Source organism: Callorhinus ursinus, unplaced genomic scaffold, assembly GCF_003265705.2.
Source record: "Callorhinus ursinus isolate GAN/ISIS: 27379988/994484 unplaced genomic scaffold, GSC_fseal_2.0 scaffold16, whole genome shotgun sequence".
In the NCBI taxonomy this organism is placed as follows: Eukaryota; Metazoa; Chordata; class Mammalia; order Carnivora; family Otariidae; genus Callorhinus; species Callorhinus ursinus.
The window spans coordinates 35,159,294-35,179,698 of NW_027397078.1; the positions used below are offsets into that span (position 1 = coordinate 35,159,294).

The 20,405-nt window shown below is 43.8% G+C and overlaps 1 protein-coding gene across 2 annotated transcripts in view; it reads right to left on the bottom strand.

The window, feature by feature from the left end:
- Positions 1-20,405, bottom strand: part of FRMPD4 (FERM and PDZ domain containing 4) — a 552,472-nt gene that overhangs the window by 414,762 nt on the left and 117,305 nt on the right. The window lies entirely within an intron of this gene.

Genomic DNA, 20,405 nt, shown 5'->3' on the forward strand with positions numbered 1-20,405 from the left:
TTCGTCTCCCCCTCCGATATCCCCCCCTTCATTTTTCCCCTCCTGCTATCTTCTTCTTCTTCTTCTTTTTTTTTAACATATAATATACTATTTGTTTCAGAGGTACAGGTCTGTGATTCAACAATCTTACACAATTCACAGCGCTCACCATAGCACGTACCCTTCCCAATGTCTATCACCCAGCCACCCCATCCCTCCCGCCTCCCACCACTCCAGCAACCCTCAGTTTGTTTCCTGAGATTAAGAATGGTACTGGCACAAAAACAGACACATAGATCAATGGAACAGAATAGAGAGCCCAGAAATGGACCCTCAACTCTCTGGTCAACTCATCTTTGACAAGGCAGGAAAGAATGTCCAATGGAAAAAAGACAGTCTCTTCAACAAATGGTGTTGGGAAAATTGGACAGCCACATGCAGAAGAATGAAACTGGACCATTTCCTTACACCACACACAAAAATAGACTCCAAATGGTTGAAAGACCTAAATGTGAGAAAGGAGTCCATCCAAATCCTAAAGGAGAACACAGGCAGCAACCTCTTCGACCTCAGCCGCAGCAACTTCTTCCTAGAAACATCGCCAAAGGCAAGGGAAGCAAGGGCAAACATGAACTATTGTGACTTCATCAAGATAAAAAGCTTTTGCACAGCAAAAGAATCAGTCCACAAAACCAAAAGACAACCGACAGAATGGGAGAAGATATTTGCAAATGACCTATCAGATAAAGGGCTCGTATCCAAAATCTGTAAAGAACTTCTTAAACTCAACACCCAAAAAACAAATGATCCAATCAAGAAATGGGCAGAAGACATGAACAGACATTTTTCCAAAGAAGACATCCAAATGGCCAACAGACACATGAAAAAGTGCTCCACATCGCTCGGCATCAGGGAAATCCAAATCAAAACCTCAATGTCCCCTGCGCTTCTGTCTCAAGGAGCCGGCCTCGTGCCTTTCCCTCCTCTGAGACTTGTATCAAGTCCTCTGGAATCCCGTTGAAACCCTGTTTTGCTGCATCCCCACACCTTCAAATGGCACCCGTCAATCAAAGTCATGCTGAAATGTTACCTTTCCTGTGAGAGCTTGTATTTCCTCAGCTGGCAGTAATCTTAGCTCTTCTGGGTTCCTGTAACACCATGTCTCCCTGCTGCCTTCTGAAAAGGAAATGCACCCTATCTTGGGCAATGGTTATTTATGTGCACGTCTCCTCTCCAGAACTCGCAGCTGAAAAGTAGGGGGCCATCTTTGTATCCCAGGGGAAAAGCAGAGACACTGAAGGCAGAAGTGCCACAGGCTGGCCCCCTGCCGGCTTCCTGCTCCTACCACCCCTCCAGAAACAAATCCTACAGAAGGAATATATGCAACAAATGAAGGCTGCACTCAGTGGGTTCCTTGGCTGCTGACATAAGCTATAAAACTCAATCATGTCGTTCCTTGGCTTTATTGTTCTCTCGGTGGTATCTCTTTTTTACAGAAGTTTAAGAATGAACATGCACTTGTTCAGAGTAGAGTGGCCCGTTTTCATTCCAAAGCGGATCAACTGAGAGGCTAATGACGTCTCCGTTTAAAGGCCCTAATTGCGCGGCTCCTTCAGAAGCTCCGGGCGCGGTTCTGCCAATTTGTATTCATAATTTTGGATTATTCTTCCCAAAGAGGGCTTTTCATAATATAACAGCTTCTGGCTCCACAAAAATTGGATCTGTGCCTGATTTTAGTTCTCTTTTAATTTTTAACTGGAAAGAGCAGATACCAAGCTTATTTTTTTTCAATCTTAAATATATATATATTCATATATATATATATCCTAATATATATATAGGATATATATATCCTAATGGCCATTGAGGGGTCTCCAGACCCATGGGAATACGTTGACCCCACATTCCATTCTCTCAGTAGGGTTCCCCTCTTCCGCACGTGAAAGACTCATGACTTACTGAATCGGTGAATCGACCGATAAATAACTGCATGAATTAATATATGGATGAAATGTTGTGATATCATAAACTCCCATAATGGGTAAAGAGGCAATTTTTCAGAAACAGCATGTGAGCATGGAAATATTTTCACCTCTGTGGAGAGAAACAAAGTGCAGGGGACAACCCAGTAAAAAAATATTTCAGTTAAGGAGGCAAAATAAATCACAGGCATTTTTGATACCCAGAAATGCCAACGTAGTACAAAAACAAAAGTTTCCCCAACGAATTCCCTGTACACAAAGCAGAAAAAAGCCAATAGACTTTCATCCTCTCAGCAGGGCATAGACACGGCAAGAGCAAAACATGAAGACTGTCCTTAATCTCTGGCACCATATACTCTAGTATGCTCCTACTAAAATACCTTCCCCCCGCCCCCGAATGAGACTGGCACTGCAAGGAACCAGAAGCTTCTATAAGCTAAGAGCATGCTATCATCTTAGCATATCATATGATTAAACCCTGCATCGACACAAGCCATTATTTTTTTTTAAAGATTTTATTTATTTTGACAGAGAGAGAGAGGGACAGCGAGAGAGGGAACACAAGCAGGGGGAGTGGGAGAGGGAGAAGCAGGCTTCCCCGCCGGGCAGGGAGCCCGATGTGGGGCTCGATCCCAGGACCCTGGGATCATGACCTGAGCCGAAGGCAGACGCCTAACAACTGAGCCACCCAGGTGCCCCGACACAAACCATTATTTATATCCATTTCAATTTTTCTAATTCATGATACTATCTGTATTTGGAAAACAAATCTATATCACCTTTTAAGCTTGAAAAATTTGTGGTGTCTCTGAATGTGTTGGATTTGAAAGCCAAATTACCCTAAGTGCAAAAAATATGTCATACTGTACTTTGGCAGAAAGTATAAATTACAAACAAATTGAGTAAAATGGACAGCAACCTTCTTCTTTAAAAATGTCAGGCATTTACCTAATACTTTCAAAACGTCATGTTCCTAGGCATTTTCTGAATGCTTTTGACCCAAGTTCATTTTGTAAAACAAAAACAAACAAAATATACCTACTATTCCATAAAGTCATCTTTATCTAGACGAAGACCACAATTGGCAGGGGCCACGAGCTGGGTTTTATTTAAAGACTAAGTGGGTATGTCAGTAGCACTGGTAACTAAAATGACAGGCATTTTTATTCTGTTAGGTTGTGGTTTCATGCAAGGATTGTGTTTTCTTTTAAAAATATCTTGAGTGTGATGTTTATTTTCCACCTTGACTTATTCCTCTACAAGCTAGCTACTAGTTACCAGCTAAGAATTGTTACAGATTTCGCATAGGTCAAGGTTCAACCTTCAAACATTGACATTTATAACTTAGTGTTAGGAATCACACAGTACATGTGGAAGTATTGTTGCATTTTCCAAAAAAAAAGCACGGTGTGCTCTCTTTTTAGGAAAACTGTTTATATGTTTTTACTGTTGGAAGCAGGAAGACCATCCGAGTTGTGTTGATTTTAACATTTTATTTTAGTCTCACAAGAAACTGCAAAAAACAATAGACAGCTACCATGTACCCTTCACCCAGCTTCTCTGAATGGGAACTTAATCTTTCATAACCACACCGTATTGTCAAAACCCAGAAATTGACAATGGCACAGTACTACTTACTATAGATAGACTCTATTGAGATTTCAACAGTATGAATTTTTGCCTTGGCTACCAAAGTCATACCTTGTGGCCCCCTCATAGAGTTACAAAAGAAACAATGATGCATAAATGAATACGATAAAAACATGTTGCTGAATTTTTGACTGTTTTTAGACATTTTATATATATATATGGATTTATCATGTATACATAAGAATCTATATATACACATACATAGGTGTACCTATCTGTACCTCTAAAGGTATATCTGATATTGAAGAGCAAAACGTTCATCAGGTGAACTTGCAAAGTAACTTTTCCTGTACATGACACTGTCGCGTAACTTGATTGTAATCACTTGGTCCTACCACTTACCCAACTGCAATACTGGGATTGCTCTGTATCTTCTCCCCTCTTGCAGTTCCCCACATGAAATTACTAAACAGATTTTAGTTATCAGGAGTTAGGAATCACCAGATGGTCGCAGAATTTTAAGAGAATAGAAAATTATTGGACACATGGCTCAGGTACACAGTTCATCCAAAACAAATCAAGAAAGGTATTTTTTAAAGCTTTTTTTTTTTTTTTGGAAAAAACACAATGGCATTTGGCATGCTAACTGCTACTCCTCATCAAAATGATATTATAAAGAATTGCTAGAAGCACATGGGTATTTTTGCATCTGGAAGTTCTCTCTGAAGGATCCAGGGATCTGCAATTTCACCAGCGAGAACTGCCTACAAGTCCATTACCACTTTGGGAATTAAATGTTACCAAATCCAAGGGTGCCTGGATGGCTCAGTCGGTTAAGCGGGCGACTCTTGATTTTGGCTCATTTCACAATCTCAGAGTCCTGGAGATTCTCTCCCTCTGCCCCTCCCCCCCTGCTCACACGGGCGCTCTCGCTCTCTCAGATAAATAAATCTAAATAAATGTTACCAAATCCAAGTACATGATTTTGAGGGACACCTTCTCACTGTTCCCCGTATTCCTCCCTCCCCTCATCTATGTATGCCAAATTCTAAGTTACACATGGTTCAAAAAAATATCCACTTCCTCCTCAACATGCATCCCCTTATCCCAAAGGCACAAAGCTAAAGAATTAGAGTCTCCATCTTCGGTCTCAAATTCCAAGTTCCTCAGACCCAGCAGTATTGACATTTGGAGGCAAGAACTCTTTTCTAGGGGGTGGGGGGGGGGGCTCCCGGGGCCCGGGGGGGGGGGGGGGAGACAGCCTCCCTGGCCTCCGCCCACCAGACGCCAGTAACACCCCACTCAGTTGTGACAACCAAAAATGTCTCCAGACACCGGAAGTGTCTGTTGGGGGGTGGGGGCAAACCTACCACTGCTAACATGGTATACCTCGATGTACCTTCAAAGAAAAACTCAGTCCTTTTAACAATAAACTAGAAATAGTGTGAAGTGACTAGAAATAGTATCTATCACTGATGTGAATGGACCCCAAATACATCCTAAGTTTTCCATTCCAGCATTAAAAAACTGTTTCCCTATCTTGCCAGTCAACCGATATATATAATAGAGCCTATAGCTGGAAGGCTTAAGAGCTTCGGAGAAGACTCTTTTTATTTTATTAATTAACACACTGAGGTCCTCTGAAAAGGTAAGCATTTTTCCACAATCACCCAACCAGCCAAGCCGTGTGCTTTCTAGTCCAGTTACCGTGGAGGGTATCCTTGGCTTCTTCCACACTCTTATTCACATATTTAATAGGTAACCACTTTTTCGATAGGCCGGAGATTCCCTATTTATGGGCCATGAAGTCACAACCCCAGTCTTCCATACTGGTAAGCAATAGTGCAAAATTGTAGTAACAATACTAAGACACAAAAATGGCAAAAAAAAAAAAAATAAAGCTAACAGTCAAATTTCACCCCAGGGCAGGTCGGGGCCCCACTGGCAGTGGAAGGAACTGCCGATTGTTTTTAGAAGAAAAGGGAGGAATTGTGAGGACTCTTTAAGACTATTCTCAATAAGAAGGTAACACTCAAACTGGCGTTTGTATCAAAACTCCATCAGTAGTGCAGTTAGGGCCCCCGAATTTGGGACATAACTCCTTGCAAAGGCTGTACATCCTACGGAGCTATTGTGCTACTCTTGTCAATGAAATGGAAAACTTCTATTTGGAAAAACGAGTCACAGAAAGGCAATTTGAGGCTATGCCTAGCCCTGTGCAAGGGACTGTAGAATACAACAGCAAGATGGTACCTCCCAAGTAATTTCCCAACTGTTGGGTCATCCTTTGACCCTTGCCTTCATAGGGGAAGAAACAAGGAATGAGGCCCTAACCATGCATGGGTGCAGAGTTGGGACCGGAACCCAGATTCCCCGCTGGGAAGTCTGCTGCTCTTGGCTCTACATCTCAACTGCCTCTAGAGGTAGACTACATTTGTACTCCCAAAACTCTCCTGTCCGAGGCTATGGCGGAGGCTGCTTCGGCTCCTGGGATTCCCGTTCTCCTCTTCCTTCTGGAGGGCGAAGTTTTTTTCAGCCCTCTTTGTAGTTGGCCATGGCTGTGTGATGAACTCTGGCCACTGCAATGAAAGTGAATGTGCTAGTTCCAAGCCTGATCAACTGCAACTCTCCCACTTAGGGGCCTCACTCCTTTTGCCGACTCTGCTAGCTTAATGGAGACTCTACAGATCTAGAGAAAGGCGGATCCAGCGGACAGAAGGAGGCTGGATTCCTGAATGACCACGCAGAGCTGGCTCATCCCCATCCAAAATGTGCTGGCTAGGGATGTGAGCAGGAAATAAACTTTTATTGTATGAACCGCTTCTGGGGGTTCAGCCCATAGAAGGGCGATATAGACATTCTCCGTAGATTCCCAAGTACGGTCTCTGGCTTGTGTGGGGAAATCCAGCAGGCTGGAATGCAGGATCGGAAAGCCCTTTCTACCTCTGCTCCAAGAGTTCACTGGCCAAGGGCTTTCCTGCTAGGCTCCCCTTCGGCGACACTCCTAGTGAGAGCGGACACTGAGGCAAAAAACACTAGCTTCGCCTCACAAAACTACGGGAGACCCCATAAATATCCAAGTGAACGCCTATTCCCAAACATTTTCTGTACAGAAGAATATGTGTAAACCAACAAGACAAGTAACACCTTATCATCACTCTGCCAACAGCAGTAACCCAAAAGTGAACCAATAATTTGTTGCTGAATTTACCAGTAACTCACACTAATAACCATGCTTCAAGATTTCACTTCCAATCATCCCATCTGTCTTAGAAAAAAGAAGAAGCTATTTGGAGCACTACACATTTTTTTATATTGTAAAGGGGGGAAAATAAGCTGTCATAATAACCAAGCTTAGTAAAATTACCAGTACTTAGTATTCTGGAGGAAATGTGGGAAAATGTGCTTTTAAAGTCATGCTTGAAATATTTTTTTCGTCTAAATAGATAAGACCTATGGTGTGCAGAAAGAGGGCAAGTGGTTAATTATATAGCCATCTAATGCAGTCTCGCAAATCTGCTGTAGGCCACTCGGAACATATAATCACAGGAAATGCATCTCCCATGTTATTTCCAGAGGAAAGGATAAAACATGAAAACATGCATGGACAACCATGCCTACTTTATTCTAAAGTTTTAAATACACCCACAGAAGTCTTCTAATTAAGCAGAACCCATGCGAACGCAGAAGACTCTTGTTACACTTCCTGGGCTGCTTTTTTCTTCTAACAACGTGATTTGGTGACTATAAAAATCTTCACTGTTGCGGCGCCTGGGTGGCTCGCTCGGTTAAGTGTCGGACTCTTGGTTTCGGCTCAGGTCGTGATCTCAGGGTCCTGGGATTGAGCCTCTGCCTTGGGCTCAGGGCTCAGCAAGGGTTCTGCTTGAGTTTCTCTGTCTCCCTCCCTGCCTGCCCCGCCCCCGCACATGCGTGCGCTCCCCCGCTCCCCGGCTTGCTCGCTCTCAAATAAATAAAATCTTAAGGAAAAAAAAAAAAAAACTTCAATGTTGATGGGCCAGTAAAACACAGGATGAGAACCTGTTCTGTACCAGAGGTTCTCAGATTTGGCTGCACATTATAATCACCTCGGGAGATTGAAAATCTCTTGCCACTCAGGTCACACCCCAGACTAATTATACCACAGTCATCGGGAGCAGACCCAGCTATTTCTCAAGCTCCCCAGATGATGGCAACGTGCAGCCAAGGTGGAGAACTACTTCGTCTCTGATTACTCGTACAGGCAGAAACCAAAACATGGGTGACCCTGGCTTTTCCACTCAGACAAGGTCAACAAGGCAACCTTTTCTTCTCCTGAAATATTTAGCCTGGTAACATGAAGCATCGGGCCTTAATTCTCCTCTACTGAAAACTGCCTTGCTTTGCATCACAGCAACTCAGCCCGAGCTTATTTAGGAGACTGAGGGAGGAGAACAGCTAATTTCCCTCGTAGATCTCACAGTAGAAACTAGGCTTAATACAACCCAACTGCATATTTTCCCATCTACATTTCCCCAATTCAGAACAATTTAAAATAGTTGTCTCTGAAAGATTAGTAAAAGAATGCTTTTAAATCAACCAAACAGTAGCTTTAGGCATTCTTTAAGAACTATGGCATAATGAACCATCTCCTGAGATTCAAAAATTTGTTATGTTAAACTAATAGACAAACTCATTAAAGTCTTGTGGGAAAACAAACATACGGTAGCCCACACTTACACCTCACTTAATTCCAATCAACACCTGTTGTGGGGAGATGGATTTATTATCACACTGCATTTTTAGACCCATTAATATAGGACAGAATTGGAATAAAATGTTTGCGGGAAGCAGCTGCGGTGTGAAACAGCCACCCCCATCATGAACTGAGAGCGTGGGGAATGTCTTGAGTCCCCGTGGCAACACCCAGGCCAGTCCTCTCTTCTGAACCCCCGGCTTCTAAATCCAGCTGCCTACGTAGCGCTCCCACTTGCATTTCGAACAGGCAACTCCATCTTGGCTCCTGATCCTTCCCTTTCGAAAGCTGTTTTTCTCAGTCTCGGTAAATGGTCTTTTTCTCCTTTCCGTAACTCAGGACAAAAGCTCAAAAGTCACCCAGAATCCCACCACTTCTCACTGCCGTGGCGACCCTGCCTTTGGCCTGAGCCAATGTTAGCAGTGAGTTGGACAGTTAGGGAGTCAGGGCCAGGGTCCCCAACAAGAATATCTGGAGTCAGGACAGCTAAGATCAAACAGCACTGACGTCCTGTTTTGCAGCTGAAGACTGCACTAACATTTTGCTTTGCAGAAATGACTTCTGTAAAACGTCCTAAAATAAAACAATGAACCACAAAGCATTTGTCATCATCACAAGCAAGGGGCAGTTAAGACCTAAACCCCCAGATGTCAGAAAAAAAAAAAAAAAAAAAAGACCATCCGCACGTGGACATGAACCTAATAGGTAGACAGATGCGTGACCAAAGCCCTGATTGGCACGACTCAGCACACCCTGTTTGCTTAAGATAGTTCCGCAAAAGAGCTCAAAAAACCCCCTAAACTTAGAAACTCCAATGGCAACCCCCTGGAGTCCCCTCCCTCTCCGGGAGCTTAGTACTCTTGCTCAATAAACTTTGCTTTGCTGCCTACCACTCTTCATCTGGTCTCCCTCTTCATTCTTTGAAGCAGCATGACCAAGAACTGTGGGCACTAAAGGCAGAGAAATCCTGCAACACCAACACTGTCTTGGCTCCTGAATCAAGACGGTAGCTTCTCCCGGTGAGTAAGGAAAGGGTCAAGGTGCAGGCAGGGAGAGATAGGAGGCCCCCGACTCCCCTGGGGAGGCTCACAGAAATCCCAGCTGTGGAGAAATACTGAGGTACACAAAACCGGAGATGAGGGAACAGATGGGACCACCTGGCCCTAGATGTTAGGGAGTATTTTTTTTTTTCTTTTTGGCAGCTACGCTGTAACTACAGAAAATGACCAGACCTCAAAGAAAAAGTCAGTCCCTAAGGGTGTTATCAATAGTCCCTGCTCAGACCAAGATGGCACAACCATCTCAAGGCCACAAGCTCTCTGGTCAGTTCTCAATAAAAGACCGCCAGTGAGGGCGCCTGGGTGGCTCAGTCGGTTAAGCGACCGCCTTCGGCTCGAGTCATGATCCCGGAGTCCCGGGATCGAGTCCCGCATCGGGCTCCCTGCTCAGCGGGGAGTCTGCTTCTCCCTCTGACCCAACCCCCTCTCATGCTCTCGCTATCTCATTCTCTCTCTCGAATAAATAAATAAATAAAATATTAAAAAGAAAAAAACAAACAACAAAAAGACCGCCAGTGACAGCCCCCCACGGCAACCCATTCGGGACTCCTCTCACTCTAGAGAGCTCTTTTCTTTCCTTTCTGCTCTCACCTTCACTTAATAAACTCTCACTTCACCCTTTTTTGTCTGCGAGATTCATTCTTCGACCCTGTGAGATGAGAGCCCTGTGGTCCTGTAACACCAGCTACTTTAAGCTTTGGCCCGAGCTGCCATCTTCCCAAGCCTGGGTCACTGTGGCACTTCCCAAATTGCTTCCCTGCTTCTGTCCTGCCTCCCTCTGTGACTCTCAAAACAGAAGCCAGCGTGGGCCCTCAGTAAGAGACATCAACCCATGTCACTCCAATGCCAACCCTCCACTGACTGCATTTCACTCAAAGTCAAAGAAGCCAGTCCTCAAAATGCGGACAAGGGCCTGGGGCTTCTGATGCCCAATCTCACCTCGGATCCCACTGCTTGTCACCCCCTCTTCCCCCCTCCCCAACACCACTAACTCCAGCCGCACTTGTCTGCTCGCTGATCTATGCCAGGCGCACTCTCGCCTGCAAAATCACCAACATCCGGGTCTACCAGGGGCCGAGATGTTTCCTAGGATGCAGGACCTGAGGTGCTAAATACCAGTAAGGGCTGGCCAAACCGGGTCACCCTACCTCTCCCACTCCCAGACACCTTCGCTGGCATGCTTCTGCCCTCCTGTTAGGTCTTAGCACACTCCCTGGATCTAAAACGGACTCCCCCCCCCCCCCCGCCCATCTATCCCTCTCCCATCTTCTTGCTTCCTTTTTGTCAGAGCCCTATCATCATCTACCATGCTCTACATTTAGTTATTTAGTTTCATTTCTGACTTCCTCCAATGGAAGATAAGCCCATGAGGGCTGTTTTTACTTGCTGCTGTATTCCCAGAACCTAGACCAGTGCCGGGCACACAGTAGATGCTCAGTAATTATTCGCTGAATGAAATATTTGTTTATACTATAGAATAACATTCCAGGGAATAGTTACAATCCAAGATGACAACATTGTTTCTAGATGACAATACCGGATCAATGCTATTCCTTAATGATATTACTAAGAACTATAATCGGTAAGATTAGAAATATCCAGGGCACATATGAAATTTAATGATCGTGGGAGAAAATAGACTTGAAATTTGAGCCAAAGTCTACATAGAAAGAACTGACTGAAATGTAGGCATTTAGTGTGACATTAAGTGCACTTTGCTATTTGTTCTTGCGTTTATACGCATTAAAATCCATTTCTGAAAAGCACATGGAGATTTTTGTCCAAGCATAATATATGTTAATTATTATAATCTCTCCACCACCAACATCCTAATTACGTAAACAACTCACCCAAGCGGGAGGAAGATGTATAATACATTTTATGGTCGTTAAAGACTGGTAGAATATCAGGTACAACGCATATGAGAAGCCACAATCACCTCATTTCACCCACAACTGGTTTCATAAGCAAATTTATTTTATTGCGAGGATATACTGACAGAGTCTGTTTTCCTCCCAAATAAATATCATTTTAAGAGGCAAATGTTTACTTCATGAAGATAAATGGGAACATTCCTAACAGCTTTCTTTTTTCTCCCTGTTATGAATATTGGCTTTGATTTCACTTTCTGGATATATTTTTCCATCAAGCATTTGGAGACTTATAAAATTCAGGGCACATGCTGCTCATCAACCAGCACACCACCTCGCAGTGTACAATCTCAAGCTCCTTCCACAATAGTGCATATGTAATTGCTATCCAAGCCACCGTCTTCTGCACCCCGGGGCTCCCTGGACTAGCCCACACTTCTGCAGCTTAGACCATAATCTAATTCACTACATCTATATAACCAAAGAAAGACTGGCAATCGAGCCCCCATTCTGCTTGGAACAGAGACTCAAACAATCCAAAGCTAGCACTTCCCATGCCAGCATTGTCTAAATCTCTGTTCTGAATCTATTTGTAAACTTCCATGGACGGGTACGTACCTACCCGAGCAGTCTGGAGGTGCAGCACCCAATCTCTTTAGCAGTTCTCGTTTTAAAAGCAAATGTACAGGGGCACCTGGGCGGCTCGTCAGTTAAGCATCCAACTCTTGGTTTCAGCTCAGGTCATGATCTCAGGGTCTTGGGATCGAGCCCCAACGTCGGGCTCCCCACTCAGTGAGGAGTCTACTTGAGGTTCTCTCTCCCTCTCCCTCTGCCCCTCCCACTTGCGTTCGCTCTCTCTCTAAAATAAATGAATAAATCTTAAAAAAAAAAAAAAAAGCAAATGTACAAACTGACTACCCAGGTTTATACATTAGTCTCATGATCTGAAGTCTATTCAAGAGGGAGAAGTTTACTCTTGGAGAAATAACAAAATATGGATCCTAGACCTTCTGGACTATAGCAAATTAATCAAGATTTAAAATATTACTCCAGGAGGTCTCGAGTGCCTGTTGGCCAAATCTCTACAAGGATCCAGGTGTCCGGTACTTCCGTCTGAATAGAGAATATCTACAGAAACACGCTAACAACAACAGCCCCAGTTCCTGAGCCTTTGTTGACTTCATTCCTTCAAACAGTCACACAGGGTGGGAACTAATTATGGCCCTTTTGCGGATACAGAAACAGGCTTGGCCAAAATAAGCTGCTTCCTCAATTCCTAAGTAGCACAGCTGCATCTCGAAGCCCATGGGTTTGTAGGCCTCCAACAGGACCACCACGTTGCCATTAATATTGATAACGGTAACGACGACAAAGCTGACAGTGCTTATTGCGGGCCAAAGAGCCTCCCAAGGATTCCCATGTGTTTAAACTCTTGTGCTCCTCAAAACAACCCCAGAAGTTAGAGACTTTTCATTTCTACTTACAGAATATTAAATTATCTCAAAGAGATTAAGTGACACATCTAAGGCACACAGGTGATAAGAGGAAGCTTCTACGCTAAGCCAGAGGTTGTCAAACTTTATCTGTAAAGAGACCAACAGAAAACGTCTTAGGCTTTGTGGGTCATAGAGTCTGTGGCAGATAGCCCACCCTGCCACTGTCGTCCAAGAGCAGCCACAGACATTACACAAATGCAAGGGCATGGCCGTATTCCAATAACACTTTATTTTCAAACACAGGCAGGGGCCAGATTTGGTCCACGGGTTGGAGTGGACTTGGCTCTTACCCTAAACCACTATATTAAAGTGCTTCCTGAAACAATTTAGAAGTGGATATAATATCATTCACATGAGCAATGATTATTTCTCTGAGGGTTTTTTTGGCCACGTTTTATTAAGTAAACTAGACAAAAAAACAAGTAAGTTATACTGCTACAATTTAAAGGGATAAAAATCTACTATTTGGTATTTATAAAATTAATTTCATGATGGAAATCTCTTTCACATAGGTATATTGGCCTTGCCACTTCTGAATATATAAAATGAAAGCCACAACTTTACCGCAGAAGAAAAAAATTGGGGAATGGCAAAGGTCTGGGTATATAGATGATTCAGAAAAGGCAGAATGTTGATAGTGGCTTGGGAAGTGTTGTTCTGCTCTTCTGTTTACTTTAGGCATGTTCAAAATGTTCTCAGCAAAGAGTTAAAATCACGAAAACCTTACTTACTGTTGAATACAATGTGCATAGTACCCAAAGTTCCCTGGGGGCGCTCTTTCTCCTGACCTCTTGCTGGAATAAGCTATTCAGATTTTGAATCACCAAAAGAATCTGCCATTCCTTGGGTTCCGATAGCCTCTTTCCTAAATGTCAGGTCCTGCTGGTAGGCACATGGGCAGGAAAGATGCACTGGTGGCATTTTAAGAGGATGCATATCGCCAGCTTTTGAAGTCAGAGGTTCTATAAAGCATCAAAACAATGTTGCTTTTCTTTTCCCTTAAATCAATAAAACCCAAGGAATCAGACAGAATTTACAGCTTTGTATATTTTGTATTCTATGCATGTCATCTTTAATGATTCTGAAATGCAACTTTCATGGATTTTTACGAAGTAAAGCATCTTTATTCTCCTTTGGGGTATGAGGGTGATGAACCATCATCTGTGGTCCTGTCCAGGCTCAAAATCTCTATCCAGGTCGTCTGCAAGAAGCTCAGGTCCGATCAGCAAATATTTACTCAGCATCTATTATGTTCCAAAAACTACCAGGTCAGATCTCAGGACGTGCTTCCCTGCCCTCAGGTAACCAACTCTTGGCAGGAGGCACATAAATACGGATTCTGTGTACCAGTGTAAGTAAAAAGAGAGGGAGAAGCCCAGGGTGTGAGTAGAAGCACCAGCTTCAGCAAAGGCATAGAGGAGTGAAACAGCACAGCATATTGGGAGGAGAGCAGTTTGTTAGCACGAGAGCGTAAAGGGCAGTGCTAAGTGTACAACAGGAGGCTGAAGGAGAGGCGTGGAGAGAGACAGGTCATTCACAGCCTTCCAGGCCATGCTAGGGAGCCCGCATCAGTACGGTAAGGGGTCAATCATGAGTGAACAGGGAACAAGTGCACACAGCTAGCATTTCAGCTAGAACATTCTGCTACCGGTATGGATAATGGATTTGAAGGAGGCAAGATTAACAGTGAGAACATCAAGAGCTCCTGAAATCAAATCCAGTGAGGAATAATGAGACAGAACTGGCCAGTGGATGGTCAGAAGTCAAGAGAGCTCATTTTAAGTTATATAGATGAGGGGCGCCTGGGTGGCTCAGTTGATTAAGGGTCTGCCTTTGGCTCAGGCCATGATCCCAGTCTCCTGGGATCGAGCCCCACATCGGGCTCCCCACTCGGTGGGGAGTCTGCTTCTCCCTCTGCCTGCCACTCTTCCTGCTTGTGCTCTCTCTCTCTCTCTGTCAAATAAATAAATAAAGTCTTAAAAAATTTTCAAGCTATATCGATGAGGTAACAATGGTCAAGGAACCACAAGAATTGATGGTTACCACTAGTTTTCTGTGTTGGGTGACTGGGTGGTGTCACGTACTATGAGAATACAGAAGGAAGGACATTCTTAGGATGAAACCGGAGACGCACCTTTTGGGAGAGGCTGAGCTTTAGGCATCTGGGATATATGCACTAGGCACCTGAACTTATCATTCGGCAGCTTAGGTATAGAGACTTAGATTTTGGAGTCATCAACATACAGGTGCAGCTAAACCACAGAAGGATGAGGTCGCTGAGGGAATGCATGTTGACTGAGGATAAAAAGCCAAGGTCACAGCCAGGAAACACCCATATCCCAGACACATATATGAGAAGAATCCCACGAGTACAAAGATTCCACATATCAGTGTAATTCTATGGCATTTACCTTTCTCTGTCTGACCAGATTTACTCAGCATATTGCCCTCTAGGTCTGCTCATGTTGTTGTAAATGGCAAGGTCTCATTCTTTTTTTGAATGGCTGAGGAGTATTCTATTGTATATACACACCACATCTTCTTTACCCATTCCTCTATCAGTGGACACTTAGGCTGTTTCCATATCTTGGCTATTGTAAATAATGCTGCAATAAACACAGGGGTGCATAAATCTTTTAGAATTAGTGTTTTCATTTTCTTTGGGTAAATACCCAGTGGTTGCGGGGGGGGGGTGGAAATGGGCAAAACAGGAGAAAGAGATTAAGAAGTATAAACTTCTAATTACAAAATAAAGTCACAGGGATGAAAACACAGCATAGGGAATATAGTCAGTAACATTGTAATAACACTGTATGGTGATAGATGGTGACTACACTAAGGGCAGTAAGTGCTGTGTAATGTATAGAATTGTCAAATCACAATGTTGTACACCTGAAACTAATAAAACACTATATGTCAATGACACTTCAATAACAAAAACGTTTTTTTAAAAAGAGTAACCAAGAAGCAAGGGCGCCCGGGTGGCTCAGTTGGTTAAGCGACTGCCTTCGGCTCAGGTCATGATCCTGGAGTCCCGGGATCGAGTCCCGCATCGGGCTCCCTGCTCAGCGGGGAGTCTGCTTCTCCCTCTGACCCTCGTCCCTCTCGTGCTCTCTATCTCTCATTCTCTCTCTCTCAAATAAATAAATAAAATCTTTAAAAAAAAAAAAAGAAGCAATACTCAGAGATGAAAACTGAGTGGCAAAAACTCATTTCTCCTTTGTGTCTCCCCTTAGGTCTCACGCTATTACCATGCTTACAACACTTCTGACACCAGACGTGTGGGGCCTTTGCCTCATCGAGCGATTCAATGCCAACTGTGCGTCCTACAATTTCACTCAAATCCGACACTATCTATCTAGAGATGGCATCAGATCGCACAGGTTAAGCCTCAAAGACTGCCCCCTGACCATCCAGCTACAGATCAGAGGTTCCGGTGAACTCCTCCCTCAGGTTTAATGAATTGACTAGAGTGCCTCACAGAACTCAGGCAAACAGTTTACTTCCTACATTACCAGTTTTTTAGTAAAAGGATACAACTCAGAGATGGCCAGATGGAAGGGATGAAGAGGAACAAGGTCTATGGGAAGGGTGGGGGGCCACACTTCTTCCACGTGCGCCACTCTCCCTGCTTCTCTGAGTGTCCACTGACCTGAAAGTTCCCCAACCTCTTAGTTTTGAGACTTTTCTGGAGGCTTCAGCACGTAGTTATATCAATCATTCACTCAATGCGCAGCCTCTATATGGAGAATGCGGAGTAGGGTTGACAATTCCAAGCTTCTAATCATGCCTTGGTGTTTCTGGTGAACGGTCCCCATCCAGTAGCCCACCAAGAGTCACCTCATTAGAACAAAAGACATTCCAGTCACCCAGGAAATTCCAAGGGATTTAGGGCTTGGTGCCGGAAGCAGGGACAGACGTCAATGTATATATTATGTATTATTTCACAGAAACCCAAGAGAGTGAGGTGGGGGCACAGAAATAAAATGAACTGAGCTGCAAGGAGGCTGTCATGTGATCCGAGACAATAATTCTTCCTGTGCGGGGCTGTTGTAAGAGTCTGAGGTGACAGGCACGAAGCACGTTGCCTGGGAAGGGACTCCATACCTGGTAGCCACCATCCTCCACTTGCTCATCAACATCAAGACCCTGGAGAAGGTGAGAGGGCATGGAATCAGGAATACAGAAGGAGGGGTAACTTCAAAAAATGGAAGGGACACCTTCTCTGAAACTAGAGGGAAGCATGTATGGAGGTTTTTCTAAGCAGAAAAGACCACAAGAGTATAAGCAACAATCACTGACTTTTATGGCTGCCAGCACAGTGCAAAGATACGTTTTCTCATGTACTCCTTAAAATAGTTCTTCAAGGTACGTGAAGCAAGCATTAGGATTTCCTTTGTTTCAGGTGAAGAAATGACTCAGAGCCTAAGTTCTTTTCCAAGGTCATAAAGTTAATAAATAATAGAGTCAAGACCAGAACCCAGGTTCATCTAACCAAAAAACAAGAACAAAATCTCATGTTCTTTCTAACACACCTGGCAGAGTAGAGGCACCTTCTCACCTGATTTTGTTTTACCTTAACACTTCTCATGCTTCAATGGGCAAAAACCACAAGAAGAAAAAAAAATGTATCAAAGCAAATGAAAGATTTATTCTGACTTCCATGAAGCTGGAAATAGCAAGATAATGAAATAACAAGAAAAGTCTTTGGCCTCAAGCATCAATACACTGAAAATGATTCAAGAATCAAAGCATGACCCTTTTTTTTTTTTTTGGTGTTAGGAGGCACAGGAACAAGTAAATCACATATCTAGAATTTGTAAGATGGTAGAAAAGGGAAAAAAAAAAAAACAGAACCCACAAATGTGATAAAACCTAAAATAACATTTTCAACCAAGAGACTGCCCTCATCTAGGCCCGCAGATCTTGAGGATTTGCAAAGAAAGGTCATAAAGCCAAATGTTGGTGAAACAAAATGACTCGTCAGCACCAAACAATTACAGCATAAAGAAAATGAAAATGTTGGCAAGAGACAATTCAGCAGTAAAACCAAGTAAGAAGCATCTACGATGAAGAGTCATTTCAAGTAGTATGATAATTAAAAGTTAAATGGGAAACCGGATGGTATTTCTAACACTTGGCAGTGAACATCTTTTCTGGGAAATATTTTTACAGAGTTACCACACCTCGGTCCTTAAATAAATGAGAACACTGAGAATTAAGAAGAATTGTGGGATAACCTATAATATCAAAGGACACTAACAGGCCATGAAAGGGTTATAAGTGTGCAGAGATATTTAACTGGAGATTCCTTTTTTTTAAAAGATTTTATTTATTTACTTAAGAGGGAGCGAGAGCAAGGGAGAGAGCACAGAGGGCGAGGGAGAAGCAGACTCCCTGCCGAGCAGGGAGCCTGATGTGGGGCTTAATCCCGGGACCCTGGGATCACGACCTGAACTGAAGGCAGACCCTTAACTGACCGAGCCACCCCCATGCCCCTTAACTGGAGATTTTTAACCAGATTTTTAACCAGAAGAAGTGGCCTAGGACAGTCGGAACCTCTGGGTCTGCACCTTCTGCCACAAATAACCTCAACCCATTACTGGATTCTGCATTGGTCATGACACAAAAAGGCTCGAAGTACTGACATATACACAAATAGAGGTGCTGACTTTATGAACAGGCCACCTTTACAGGACCTGCTATGGCTGTTTCCTGGTCATAGGCCTTTGAGATCATCCCAACGACAAGGTTAATCAAAGGAACACCTGCCAGAGGGCCCAAGGCTTACAGTCACTCAGTCACACTTGATTCACTGCAATCCTTGGCCTCACCCCCACCCCAGGCAGTGATGAGCACAGGTCCTGGTCACCTGCCCATGGACCTAACTAGTATACAGGAAATCCTGGCTGGATTCTTGGGGCATAGGTTCCGGCTGTGTGTAGCTGGTGATATGTGGGCCTGGTCCTATCATCTTAGGTTCTTCCTTCCTCTCCTATTTCTGGGGAAGGGGCCCGGCTGGGGCAGCAACATCTCTAGATAAAACATGGATAGCATCTGAGATTTGTGCTGCCAACATCCCCGTGGAGCTTGTCAGGAGCACCACACGGGTTTGGGTTAGAAATCCACAAAAGCCAATCACCCCGGAAATCTCACATTGATTATTCGCCCACATTTCACCCTAGGGGGCCACCCCGCAGCGTGATGGTCAAGCACATGTAATGATAACTGGCCACCTGGCCTTGGTATTGGCATCTGACCTCTAGATCTAGCTTGTGCACCTGGCGATGTCAGGTTGCTGACCCGGCCCGTGAGGACAGGACTCAGCTTTCAGCTTCGAGAAGCAAGCCCCCACAACATGGGCAATGCCTGGACCAGTACCGCTGCCCATGGTTTTGCCCTGTGTCCAGCCCTCTGCATCCATCTCACACAATAAAGTCAACAGGATAAACACCCATGTGCAGCTTGGCCACTCTGATGGACACCAAAGCAAGAAAGAGACGTTTTTCCTCTATCTGCAAACCGGTTACCTTGATGAACAGGCAGTCAATTGCATGGCCAAATTCTCCCTTCTAACTAGACTGTTGAATAACATTTCACTTTGCATACCTAAATATTGGAATTTAATTTTTTAACTTACAAAGTACTTAAAAATAAAGAGACAGGATAATTATATATCCATCGAATTTCTGAATTCTTCAAAGAAAAGCCTGCATTATCACAGAAATCCAACTGAATTGAATTGATATTCCAGAAACACAGTGCTCCATTAAAATATTTCCCACAATCTAATAACAGAGATGATACGGCAGTTGATAAATCATGGCCTATAATCAGACAATATTTCCTTCTCAAGACTCTAACCATGCAGTTGTCCTATGCCCCCCTTTCTCGTGCCATCCCCACATAAATGTTCTCTTGGCAAATATGACTTGGGCCTAAAAATAGCTCCATCTTTCCCCTTTTGCTGCAAGTTGAGGAGAACACTCTGACAATTCTCCTTTGTCCCTCTATCTTGTGCCTAGATGCCATCCCCTGGCCCAGCCATGCCCCTTTTCATGACCTGTACATTGGTCATCCCAAATCTTATCCCCAAGTTCTGCTTTCTTTTCTGATCTCAAGACCCAATGTTGGATGGAAAACAAGTTAGCAAACATCAACATTGTGGCTTACTTCTGCCTTATTTTACTTAAAGAAGAAAATGAAGTGCTTTTGGCTCACCCCAGGAAGGACAATGCTGAAAACTGCATGCTTGTGGCAGCCCAGAGCTAGAGCAGGACAGGGCCTGGATCTCAGTGCACGGGAAGGTACCGAAGAGTCCTGGGAAGAGTAAGAGTAAGGACGGAGCTAAAAGTACCGTGATGGGGTGGCTCAGTCAGTGGAGTGGGCGAGTCCTGATCTCGGGGTTGTCCACGTTGGGTGTAGAGGTCACTTAAAAATAATAAAATTTAAAATAAATAAATTTTTAAAATGAAAGCACTGTGATGTATGGAGTGCAGGGAACCGACTCCCAGAGGAGTCTGCAGGAAGGATCCAGAAAACAGTGGCACAAAGTTGTCTTGAGGAAGAAAGACATGGCTGACCAATCTGGTAGGAAGGCAGAAAAACAAGGGGGTTAGAAAACGATTGATCTAATGTTAGATCTTCAAGATCTACCTTCAAGTTTGCTAAATAAATGCCTTGTGTAAGTAATTATT